The sequence below is a fragment of the Magallana gigas genome, chromosome 1 (genome assembly GCF_963853765.1).
Source record: "Magallana gigas chromosome 1, xbMagGiga1.1, whole genome shotgun sequence".
Taxonomy (NCBI): domain Eukaryota; kingdom Metazoa; phylum Mollusca; class Bivalvia; order Ostreida; family Ostreidae; genus Magallana; species Magallana gigas.
In genome coordinates, this window is record NC_088853.1 from 3891801 (window position 1) to 3904203 (window position 12403).

Here is a 12403-nt window from a genome sequence, read left to right on the forward strand (position 1 = left end):
AATTAGCTTATTCCTGAATGTGACTATTCTTATACATAGATGTATGGTATTTAGCGATGTACTTGATTTAGCGGAAGCTGCATTCCGCCAAAAACGCTAAATAGAATACACAGCCAAATGTAATACGTTTACAGTATATTCTATACATAAGACCCTTCCTTCATATAGATATCTCAGTGCTATGTTTTACACACAGAGTATATTCTATACACAAGACTGTTATCTCAGCGCTATATGTTTTACACAAGATCACCTGGGCAGATACTGAGTTATCTATGTAGAACACTGTTTTTGTTACACCGAGTCCTGCTGGGATCAGCTCTGATGGGATTACATACAGCATTACATCTAACCACCTTGCACCCTCCCCCCCCCCCCACATATAGAGCTGTGTGTTACTTCTATATTAAATTTTGATGGTATTCTATATACATGATAATATCTAGTACCTTCCCCCCTCCCCTCACACACACTTACAGCTGTTTTGAATGTTGATGGCTTTACAAACTGGACTATATCTACCACTCTAACAACCCCCCCCCCCCCCAACACCCTCTGTGTATTATCTCTGTGTTAAAACTTGCTATCATAAGACGATCAATAACACAAATCTCCAAGTTGAAACTTCTTATCATAGAAGATCAATTATATCAGAAATGTCACGAAATTGTATCCTAAATCAAAAATCTAGATACCTGTGTAATCTTAGTATCCTAATAAATTTATATGAAAAATTTAAAAAATCAGTCTTATAAGTATTTTTAATATCATCCACATTCATAACTAAGAAGAGGCATTATCATAAGTACCCGGTAAACCAATGGATCATGTGTTGATTTCAGTAAAACAAATAGAAAGTAAGCGTACATTGTTTGATCCAATGCAAATAGTCAGCTACGGGTAACTATAAACTTCAGACAAAAATCAAGATGAAATACTTCCCTATTTTTACATACCTGCTGTATTTGTAGAAATATTTGTACTATTTTACTTATAAACACCCGATTTCTTTTCTTATTACCTGTGCTATGACTGATATATATACTGGAAATTCCCTAATTTTCTTTACCTTGACTACTTTCACTTTCAAAAGCATATCAAATGATTTTCTTCCATTGTTTTGTGGGTTTTTTTCTCATCGTTTTCAAAAAATTTTTTTAATTCATTCTTAAGCTTTTGGTGGTGTAAACAGGGTATCAATAATGGGGGGGAAAATTCTCCCTTAAAAAAGAAAACACTTTGATAGAACAGAAATAGAATGACCTCTAAATCATTGCCTGTCTTGTACACTTTGTAATGATCAGAGACATCCAGACATTGAATGTTTTAGTGTTGGCCATTGACCACACATTAGGGGGCACCTGTTTCTTCTCACAGAGGGGAGGGGGGGGATTGTTAGAGGAATCTAGTCCCAATCAATGACCAATGAGTTCTACACACTTAGTACAGAACTGTTTACTGAGGAATGACAGGCAAAGGGAGACAAGCTGTGGTCTCTCTCTCTCTCTCTCTCTCTCCCTCTCTCTCTCTCTCAGAAATGCAAACATGTGCATCTTACTTATTCTCTCAGACATGTACTCTGTCTCTGTCTCTCTCTCTCTCTCTCTCTCTCTCTCTCTCTCTCTCTCTCATTTTGGACCCTCACTATCAATACCACATCAATCTCTCTCTCTCTCTCTCTCTCTCTCTCTCTCTCTCTCTCTCTCTCTCTCTCTCACTCTCTCCCTCCCCCCCTCCCTTACCTGGGTTACAATAGATCAATCCTTACAGTCAGAGTACCTCCCTGCTGTTAACACCGACACATAAACAGTTAAACACACAGTTGTTCAGTACTAACAGTCATTCCTTCCTATTAACACAGTATTTTGTTCATACAGTACAATACACCCCTCCCGATAGTCACCACACGGCTTGAATCACTCCATGAATCAGAGGGAGAGAGAACAACAACATGGCATCCACACACTCTGTGAATCGCTTTGTCTATCTGTATACCTCCCCGGCAATAATTACAGAATTAACTAGGCACCGAACATTCCACGCTCATTACTTGTCCCCTCGACTTTGTCAATCTTTCTATCTGCTATGTCGATCTGTCTATCTGTGTCCTTTCACTTTCACTTTGTCCCTGATATTGACAGTTATGATTTGGGGGATGGTTTCCTGTGTTTATTTCCTGTCAATCACTCGATCATCTACAGAGCGATCTTACAACCTTGACAGGGGGTCATCTCAAAACATGAAAAAGAAACCTACTGGAATTTTGTATCTCCTTCAATTCATTGTAAACTGTTGTACAGAGTATCTTAAAACTCAAAATAGAAACCTTCTGGTAATCTGTATTGCCTTTGAATCCTAAATATAGTGTCCTACACAGTCAATAAATAAAATTTAAAATAATTTAAAAGAGCTTCTGAGACCTACTGCAATACAGTATCTCCTTCCTAGTCAACTGTCAATGCAAATTCCTGTTGTAATATTCTGAAGCTGAAAGTATTGCTGCACATAATTACATAACTGATACTGTGCATCAAATAATGAAATAACTTTGCGGTGTATTTTGGAGTGGGTTATAAGTGTTGGACAACTAACGAGGAAACAGACCGGGGACCAGGCAATGTGAGGAATGTCCCCCAATCAGTCAGCAACAATTATACCACTTCAGGCCACAACTCAACTGCAGCCTCTCTCACATAACTTTCTATTTTATCTCTGTGTTTTGACAAATATCAGTGCTCCCTGCTCTGTCACTTAAGTACCCCGTTACTTGACACAAGGACCGCGTCTTAATGGATGCCGTACACTCCACTTTCTGTCAGCCAACTTTATTTTTTTCTCTCAATAGATGCCATAAGCTACCCTCTCTCTCTCTCCACTCTATGTTGACCAACTTTATTTTTCTCTCCCCTCTCTATGATATTTCCTGCGCTGCCTACTTGATCTACCCACACAGGCCTTAAGTAAAGAACTCAGTGAGGACTCTAATGCTGTTCTGTAATGTTCTATGAATATGAATGAGTCCTTGTATCATGCACTGAGGTCAGCTTTCCTCACTTGGGTTTCTTACATAGAAAGATGGAGTTATTTTACCTCTTTTCAAAGCTTAAAGCTGATGACAGGTCAAAGTTCAAAGGTGATCAGAAGGTCATCAGCTTCTCATACTCCCAGAACTACATGTAACACAGAGCCACTCAGTAGGCAGGAGGGAGCAGTTATTGTTACTTCATCCTCTACCCACCATCCTATGATAGTCAACAGGCTGTGTACACTGAACAGAGCTTGGCTACATTCTCTCTCTCTCTCTCTCTCTCTCTCTCTCTCTCTCTCTCTCTCTCTCTCTGTAACTATCTGTCTCTTTCTCTCATATCATAACTTTGTGTTGCAGTTATACATGGCCCCCTGCCTCACTAGACATCAAAGATAACAGTTCTGCATATGTTAACATGCATGGAGTATCCCCTCTCTCTCTCTCTCTCCCCCTCTCTCTCTCTCTCTCTCTCTCTCTCTCTCTCTCTCTCTCTCTCTCTCTCTCTCTCTCTCTCTCTCTCTCTCTCTCTCTCATATAACTTTGTGTTGCAGTCATACACGCCCCCCTGCCTCTCTAGACATCAAAGATAACTGTTCTGCCTGAGTTGATATACATGGAGTACCCCTCCCCCGCCCTCTATACATTACTTGTGTATACACAGACATTGCTCCATCTGAGGCCCCCACTACCATCCTGACTCTGCATAACTGTTCTGCTTCGTCTACACTCTGTCTGACTTTACAGCAGCCATGCCTACGAGTTCTCCTCCCCCACCAGACAACAGTTCCCCTGCTTGACGTTATATACAACATAGAGTGCCCCCCGGGCCCCCCACCCCTAAACTGTACACAGATAACAGTTCCCCTGCTTGACGTTGTATACAACATTGAGTGCCCCCCGGGCCCCCCACCCCTAAACTGACATGATACGTGTACACAGATAACAGTTCCCCTGCTTGACGTTATATACAACATAGAGTGCCCCCCCCCCATTTTGACATTACACACACAGATAACTCTACAATATAAAAGTTCTGCTCCATCTACAACCTGCCTAACTCTACTCCACAGAACTCATGAACATGAAAGCTCTGAAGCCGAGCGTATAATGAGCGAGCTCCATAGGCTGCCACAGACTCCTACACTCAGCATTGAGACAGATCCACACACAAGAGATAATTTATACAGCTCTGCCGATCAGACTCAGATTTTTTTATTTTTGCATAATTCATCATTCAATAATGTGTTCAATATTCACCTGTTTTTACATCCCTATTGATTTTAAATTATACCTAGAGTAATTCCCCTTTCTTCCTTTTCATAAAAACTACACAATGATTCATATGACCTTTCTTTTTAATCTCTATTAATTGTATACCTACACTATTTCCCTATTTCCCTTTTTCTTCACCAGGAAACCCGAATACAATAGTTCCTTCCATTATATTCACCTCCACACTTTACAATCAAACCCCAATGTTCAGTTTTTTTTCTCTTAATTCCTCATATGACCCAAAGAAAAGTTTTCAATATTAAACTTTACTAACAACTCATCTCATTTTTTTTCTGCACTGTTTCATTTTCCACACTTTTTTCACCAGTAATACATTGCTTCATTGTACATATTTACATGTTCAACTGTCTTTGCCTGTGATAACATTACAAATCAATTTTGAACCCTAAATCCCAATAACTTCATAAAACATAAGTGACACAAAATGGGCGTGTCATATTGCATAACCGAAAAACGGTATTGGCTGCACCGCGCAGTAATGAATAGCAGGTGCTACATAAAAAAATAGTGGTTTTAAATAATGTCGTTTAAAGTGTACTCATTGGAAATAATTTAAATATAAGTAATAAGGAATCATTCTTAAAATATCATGAGGTGATAATTTTTGGTCGGAGTGTGGTCAAATCTATCACTGTACATAACAACCAGGCTCACTGCTCTGACTCGGTTTTCATTCTCCCTTAATTCCTCCTATCACTCTGACACTGTGATGTATTCAATATTAAGAAGCTTGCCTCAGATTCTCTTTCCGTTTTTAAGCCATTCTATAAAGGAGCTTGCCTCAGCTTTTTCTTTCCATTTTTAAGCCATTCAGCTTATAAGATGCCAGAACCAGTGCACTTTGGTGTAAAAAAGGGACAAAAATTTGGATGCAGCATCTGATGAATAAGACTGTGTCGCTGGGAGATTTATCCCCTCCTGGAACTGGAATAGCATCCTTAGCATTAAGTGTCTATTCCACAGCATACAGAGGACACAGCATACAGAGGACACAGCATACAGAGGTTTTGTGGAGATGTTCTGTGGCTCAGAATGAGTAATACCCTCTAACAATCAATTTTCCGTCGAGCAACATGAGTAACCAATGTTGTACAATCATTTATATTAGAGTTACCTGCCCCTGGGTACCACCCCTTTTTTCATTCTGTAAATCAATATGTATCACAGTTACCTCCCCTGGCAACAAAAGGGGCTTCGTTACCTACAGGGCTTACAGAAAACTGGTCTTCCTATTCTTTGGTTGTTGTTTTCCCTAAATATATCACAAACATAAGTTAACATACTGTCATGTTTTGTGTTTATTGGTATCGGAGTACATTGTACTTTTTTAGTTTAATTAACTGAAAGCTACATTACAACTGATACCTCCTCCAACTAAAATCTGTCCGTCTGTCTGTAGACGCAACTTTGCCCCCCCTATAGAATTTTTTACTACTGCATGGAACAGTCTGAAAATTTGTATATATGTTGATCACCATCTGAAGATGTGCACCTGCAATTTTTTTTAAGATCAGACAAGATTTAATGATTTTATGACAGTTTTCATTTTCCTTATTCCAATTGAGTGACATAGTTGACATTGATCCTCATCTTTATAAAGTTACAGACCTATGTATAACATTACATTACAGATCTACATGTTTGTGTATAATATTACAGTCCTCTGTATACACTGGAGTTTCCTTACGATACATAACTTCGTAACGTTACATATAGCTACATCCTACATCGTAATCTAATGTCCCTGATCAATCTGACCATTGGTAAACACACACAACAGTCACATACTTATCATCACTGAATTGATCTCTGCCTTGTATTTCAATTCTTCTCTCTTTCATGTTTTCTTTCATTCATTTCCTTCCTTCTCTCTATCCTCTGTCATCTGTTGTCATCCTTCTGTCACTCAAGCTACATATCTGGCTTCCCCCTCTATCTTCAATGTTTTGTTTAGAGCTTCCTTTTACCCGTCTCTCTCCAGTTACATGTACGTCTTTAGATTCTTTACATAAGATTACGGGGGTTTACTCCAGGGTGTATATACAGCATTGGCTGGACTGCAGCCTTGGTTTACCCCAGGGTTTATATATAGCCTTGGCTGGACTGCAGCCTTAGGGTGTATGGAAACACCCCGGGGTAAATCCCCGTACACCCTAGATTGGACCTGGATAACGAATTTATTTCCTACTTATATAAAAAAATATAATCATTTTACCAGTGCTTTGCAATTTGAAAATCAATTGATATGAATTAAAATTGTGCTGAAAATCATTTATTCATACCAATAAAGTATTAATAAAAAGGGATTTTGACAAATTATCTATTCTTTCACTTCATGTAACATAATGTTATTTTGTGCACAGATCTATCGATGCACTTGTTTTAAAAAAAATTGTATTGTGACATCAAATTTTATTTACACCTGGCTTCAGCAGGTGGTACAAAAATTTACACCTGGCTCGTTAACCAATTAGATCTTGCTTTACATTTGGGATATAGGAAATAAAAATATTTATCCCTAATGCATTCACATGTCTGTCTGTTAGTCCATTCAACCATCCATCCATCTATTAGCCTCTCCTTCTCTCTCTCTCTCCTCTCTCTCTCTCTCTCTCTCTCTCTCTCTCTCCACCCACCTGTTTGATGTTACATCCTCTGTTCTTTATAATTCTCATACAACAGCCTGTAAAACAAACAGAGGAAATACTTTACACCAACCTACACACTATTATACTGACACACACAAAACATGCCCTAAAAGAAGCATGAAAAATTTGTCAGCTCTTCTTATATTATAAGTTTACATCAAAAACTTCACCACCAGAACATGTACATACACTTGTATAAGTATCACCAGTTATATGTGAGCTGATCAAAACACAGCTCAGATTTACATGTATGTAGGAACAATCAAGGACCTAAATCCCTACCATAAGTAAACATATACACATATACAGCCAGATATTCTGCACAAACAGTCATCATTAACTCCCACTTTCCCCTCAATATTTTTAACATTTAAAGAAAAAATAACTTCCTTAAAATACTCTTAACAATAACAGAAGATCAATATACAACTCAGATGAACTCAGATCCTTTGTTTGGATTTTTTTCCTGATTTTTTTTTCATGTTTTGAAACTGTCCCCATTTGATATTGGTCAGACAGAGTTAATTGGTCTATCCCTAATCCAATCATCTCTTATCAATGGTCATTTCACTGTTCATTGATTTCCGATGGATTATCTTCCACTTGATCAATTGACCACAAATTATCTGCTATCTCTTTGGCCGGCTGTCAACGCTAACAAAGGAACTACCTGTGCTGTGTATTGAATACATGTAACCTGTTGACAGACAGGTAATCAACAGGTATTTACTGGCTCAGGTGTGAAAAGGTGTCAGGTAAGGTTATCTCAGGTAACTCTTCACCACTTCTGTATACACAGTTATATAGGCTTCCTTGTCATCTCTCTCCACCCGTCTTTCTCTCTGTCACTCCATCATCTTTAATCTCCCTCTTCTCTCACTCTTACTTTATCTTCTTTACTCTTTCCTCTTCTTGCCCTTGTTCTTTCTTTTTTTCATTCTATTCCTCTCTCTCTCTTATAAACATGTGCATCTTCCTATTGTAATCTCTCTCTCCTCTCTCTCTCTCTCTCTCTCTCTCTCTCTCTCTCTCTCTGAATCAAGTAACAAACATTCAACAAGTGGCATTGAGAAAACATCCATCAGCTAATTGATTGTTCCATTATACCACACATACTGGTACCAGTACCACAGACATTTAGATGAACTCTGACATAGAGGACAGAAATACTGTGATAACAAATAATAGACCTCATAGCTGTGTTTGTTATCTGTCTATATATCAACAGCAAGCTCTTTAAAAAATGATGGACTGAGGTAAGATAGAGAGAACAGGCAGTGACCAGGGGGAATAATCCATAGAGAGGACAGCCAGTGACCAGGAGGAATAATACACCCATACAGTGAACTACTGGAAACACACTAACACACAATCTTACAGTGTATACCTCACTATATACAGCTACAGATTACAAAGCTGTTCTTATAACCTTCTCGTCTTGATCACCCATGAACCTCAAAGTATTTACTACACAATCTCTCTCTCTCTCTCTCTCTCTCTCTCTCTCTCTCTCTCTCTCTCTCTCTCTCTCTCTCTCTCTCTCTGTGACCCCCCTCCAAAAACCAGTAAGTACATATTGAGGCATCTCTATCTGCCACCTTTTTCATTCCAATGTACCTCTGACTTTTGAACTGTATATAATGATTGACATCATGTACCATTCCATGGTGTGAGTGAAATAAACTGAATTGAATCATTCCTCCAGTACACACTATTACATGTATTGCAGTATACCACTCTCTGAATCCCTAACATTATATAAACTGCTATTTCACACTCATACAAATCAGCCAGCCATGAATCTTTCATTAGAATGTTTTGAAAAATGACAAGTATTTCTGATATGGCCGATGCAAATGAGGCAAGAAGGGGATTGGGACATTAGCATAAGAGAACAGTGGGGTTAATCCCGGGCAGAGTGAGGCCTTGACCCCCCGATTATCCCCATACTCTCTGCCCTCTCTGATCTTACTCCGAGGCTAATATAAATATGTCTCCATCCTCTGTATACAATATCTACCTCATTAACACAGTCAGATAACAATGGGTGTATGTACAGAGAACATTTCCCTGATAGATACAGGGTACATACTATACATACAGCACAACAACAGAATATTTCCCTGATAGATACAGGGTACATACTATACATACAGCACAACAATAGAATATTTCCCTGATAGATACAGGGTACATACTATACATACAGCACAACAATAGCAAGGCCTTTAAACATTCATACATGTGACCATAAGGAGTAGATTTGGTTGCCATGGTGTTCTTCTTTAACCTATGACCCCATATACTGACTAGCACACATATACACATCAAATCAACCAAAACCAAGCAAATCAAATGTAAACCTTTTCTAACCAGGCCATCAGAATTATTGCTTGTTGCCAGGGCTTGCATGACCTTTTGACCTGACATACTGACCTACAGAACACATACAGGACCCAATGCACAAAGTCACTGTGTGCAGTCCTACTGAAACCTTTACATAACAAGGTGTGTACAAAGTCACTGTGTGCAGTCCTACTGAAATCTTTACTAAAAAGGTGTGTACAAAGTCACTGTGTGCAGTCCTACTGAAATCTGTACACAACAAGGTGTGTACCTACAGCCCCTCTATCTCAACCCTCACAGTCCTGTTACTATGGTAATGATGCCACTGTTACCAAGGAAATACCAACTAAATATTCCTGTGAGAAGTGATTCTCGATCAGAGTTAATCCCCTTCATAAACTCTTCTTTCCATATTCATTACTAATTGAGCTGATTACCCATGTAAGCAATAATTAACAGTACAGGGGACCTTCACATGTGTCTGTACAAGACTGTTAATAGACATGATGCAACTCAAATGCTACCAACTACAATTTGTGAACATACAAATGGTAAAACCATGATATAGCTGTATCTTCTGTGATTTATAGTGGGACATTATTTATCTCCAGATTGTGTGTTCTCAGTGTCAAACTGTTATTACATGTAGGACAGTGTACACGTAGGCCATTGCATGCAGGATCGAAACACACCAAGAGGTTTTCTAAAATGAATTCATGATGCAAGAATGACCTTGCATTAAGTGTTCAAATGTGCTCAAATGTTCATTGACTTCACTCTATATACCGGTATACCAAACGTAGATGACCATCGTGAGTATTCCCCCGTCCTAACGGTCACCCCACTTACATGAACATCAGCACCTCTAGGAGTCAAACTATTTTTTATAATCCCTGAGTTTAATCCCTTTGTTCTCCTTTCATCTCAAGGAGACCTGGTACACAGACAGGAGTGATTAGGAACCCCTGGTACACAGACAGGAGTGATGTTAGTGGATTAGAAGCCACATCATAACCTGCTGAGAGGAGTTTTCTATAGATATACTTTATGAGATTTTAAGATGCAGTACTATTACTATACAAATTGGGGGGAAAACAAGTGACTTTGATCGTAATTTTTCAAGGTTGCGTAAGGAGAAAACTAATTAGAACCCATAGAATATTTTGCATAAATGTGTTCAAAGCGTAATCTTGCATAATGAGTGTATATATAAAGGAACAATTGTTCAGATTGTTCAATCATCATATTTTCTACTTATTTCATTTAATAGATATAAATTTTTTAAATGAACCTAAAATATTTAAATATAAAAATTGGTTCTCAATTTTCTTACTTCGTAAATTGCATTTTCAATTATAGCATTATTTTTTGGGGTTAACAGGAAAGAAACCCTGTACAATCGGTAAGAGCTGGATACGGATACGTGGACCTCTACTGTGTGTATACATCTGGCTCCCCTCTACAATGGACGCTCTGTCGGGGCTAACAAAGCCTCACTCTGTATGACTCGAGTGTCAGGAATTTCCGCCTCTACGACAGGAGAATGTTCAAGGGGAGATAACCCCACAGACACACAGGATAACGACGCGCTGCTGCCGAGGAAAACAAGGTAGCTTACATTCAGCTTCAATGGACATGAAGTGTTGTATGTAGTCCAGATTTGAGCATGTTTGATTAAATGGATTACACAGCAGGCATTGCCTAAATAAGCCCTCCCCAAATAGTACCTTGTCAAGGCTGGAGATTATCTGAAGTCTACCGGCTTCACATTAACTTTGTATCACATATTGTTTATATTTTGTATGTGTATGCAATACTGACAAACCTAATGGCTTAAAGTTGAAATAAATAATAAACACTTAAAGTATTTGAGGCCCTCTGTCACCAGACAGCCCGGTCAATGCATATTGATATAGCGCTGATACACTGAGCAGACACTGCTGTGTTTATTTTTCACTTCACGTGACATAATTTACTGCCAGCATGTCTGCTGAAATCAATACATGAATTGAATGGCTTCTATAATACATGCTGTACTCATGTAACTGTGTAGGTGCATATCAACCTAGAACTAGTTGGGGTGGAAGTAAGATTGTGATGACAACCTTAATATCTCTCTGTCTAGGTTATTATGAGATTATTTTTTCCCCGACGTCAATACTAGATATCATAAAATAACCATGTCCGTTGCTGTGTGAAACCTAACAGTACCGTAACATTGGTACCAATTAAACACAAAAACCAGATCCGAGTCCAATAACCAGTAAAGAATTAATGGCAGAGATGAGTCAAGCTTTTGTCTGCTCAGTGTTCTAAATGATTATTATTTTGCACTTTGTCACGGGAAATATCTGGTAATCATTGATTTGAAAATAAATATTTTAGTAAATATCATTGTGAATTTCTTTTTTGCCCTTTGTCATTACAGTCTAATAAAGATTAGAACTTCCAACCGCTTCCTGGATGATCCACGCGACGTACCAAAATCTGAGGAGCGACTGGAAGTTCTAATTTTAATTCGATTGTCTGTCATTAATGCTGTTTGTTAAATATGGCTCAACAAAACTAGACATTAGGCAATGCAGTATCGGATTATATACCGGAAGGGCTTACTTTTTTTTTTTTTGAGTTACTAGAATAATCAAAGCTTTTTAAAAAATGGCTTCACAACATATCTCTCATAATCAGCTCCAATCTAAATGTCACACACAGGCAAAAATATACTTCCAACTTTGGCTAATAAATGGTATCATTTTAATTAGTTCAAGAATGTTGATTTTTTTGGCATCAAAATTAAGGAAAATATTCATTAAAGAGCTTAATTACATAAGACATTAATATCTAAAAATTTCTATATATTCTTAATATTCAGTTATTACATCATCAATATGTGACTAGTATAATTAATAAACTGTCTTATAAAATATTGTTAACTTATAACAGTCCCACAATATTAAGAACTACATACTTTATTACAAATTATCAAAATCAAAGCTAAATTCGTTCAAATTGAAACAGTTTATTCATTCTGTAATTACACACTGTTCCACTTTCAATATCACAATTATAGGACCTACAGCATATTCAC

The 12403-nt window shown here is 38.0% G+C and overlaps 1 protein-coding gene across 16 annotated transcripts in view; it reads right to left on the reverse strand.

The window, feature by feature from the left end:
* LOC105339947 (talin-1) overlaps window positions 1-12403 on the reverse strand; it is a 92655-nt gene that overhangs the window by 78469 nt on the left and 1783 nt on the right. For 14 of the 16 annotated variants that reach the window (XM_066080953.1, XM_066080937.1, XM_066080933.1 and 11 more), the window contains exon 2: window positions 6958-7004. The gene's annotated coding sequence lies outside the window, so the exon portion shown is untranslated. Of the gene's footprint in view, window positions 1-956; window positions 980-1742; window positions 2290-6957; window positions 7005-12403 lie in introns of those variants that run through there. The other 2 variants (XM_066080919.1, XM_066080929.1) reach the window with 2 other exon arrangements.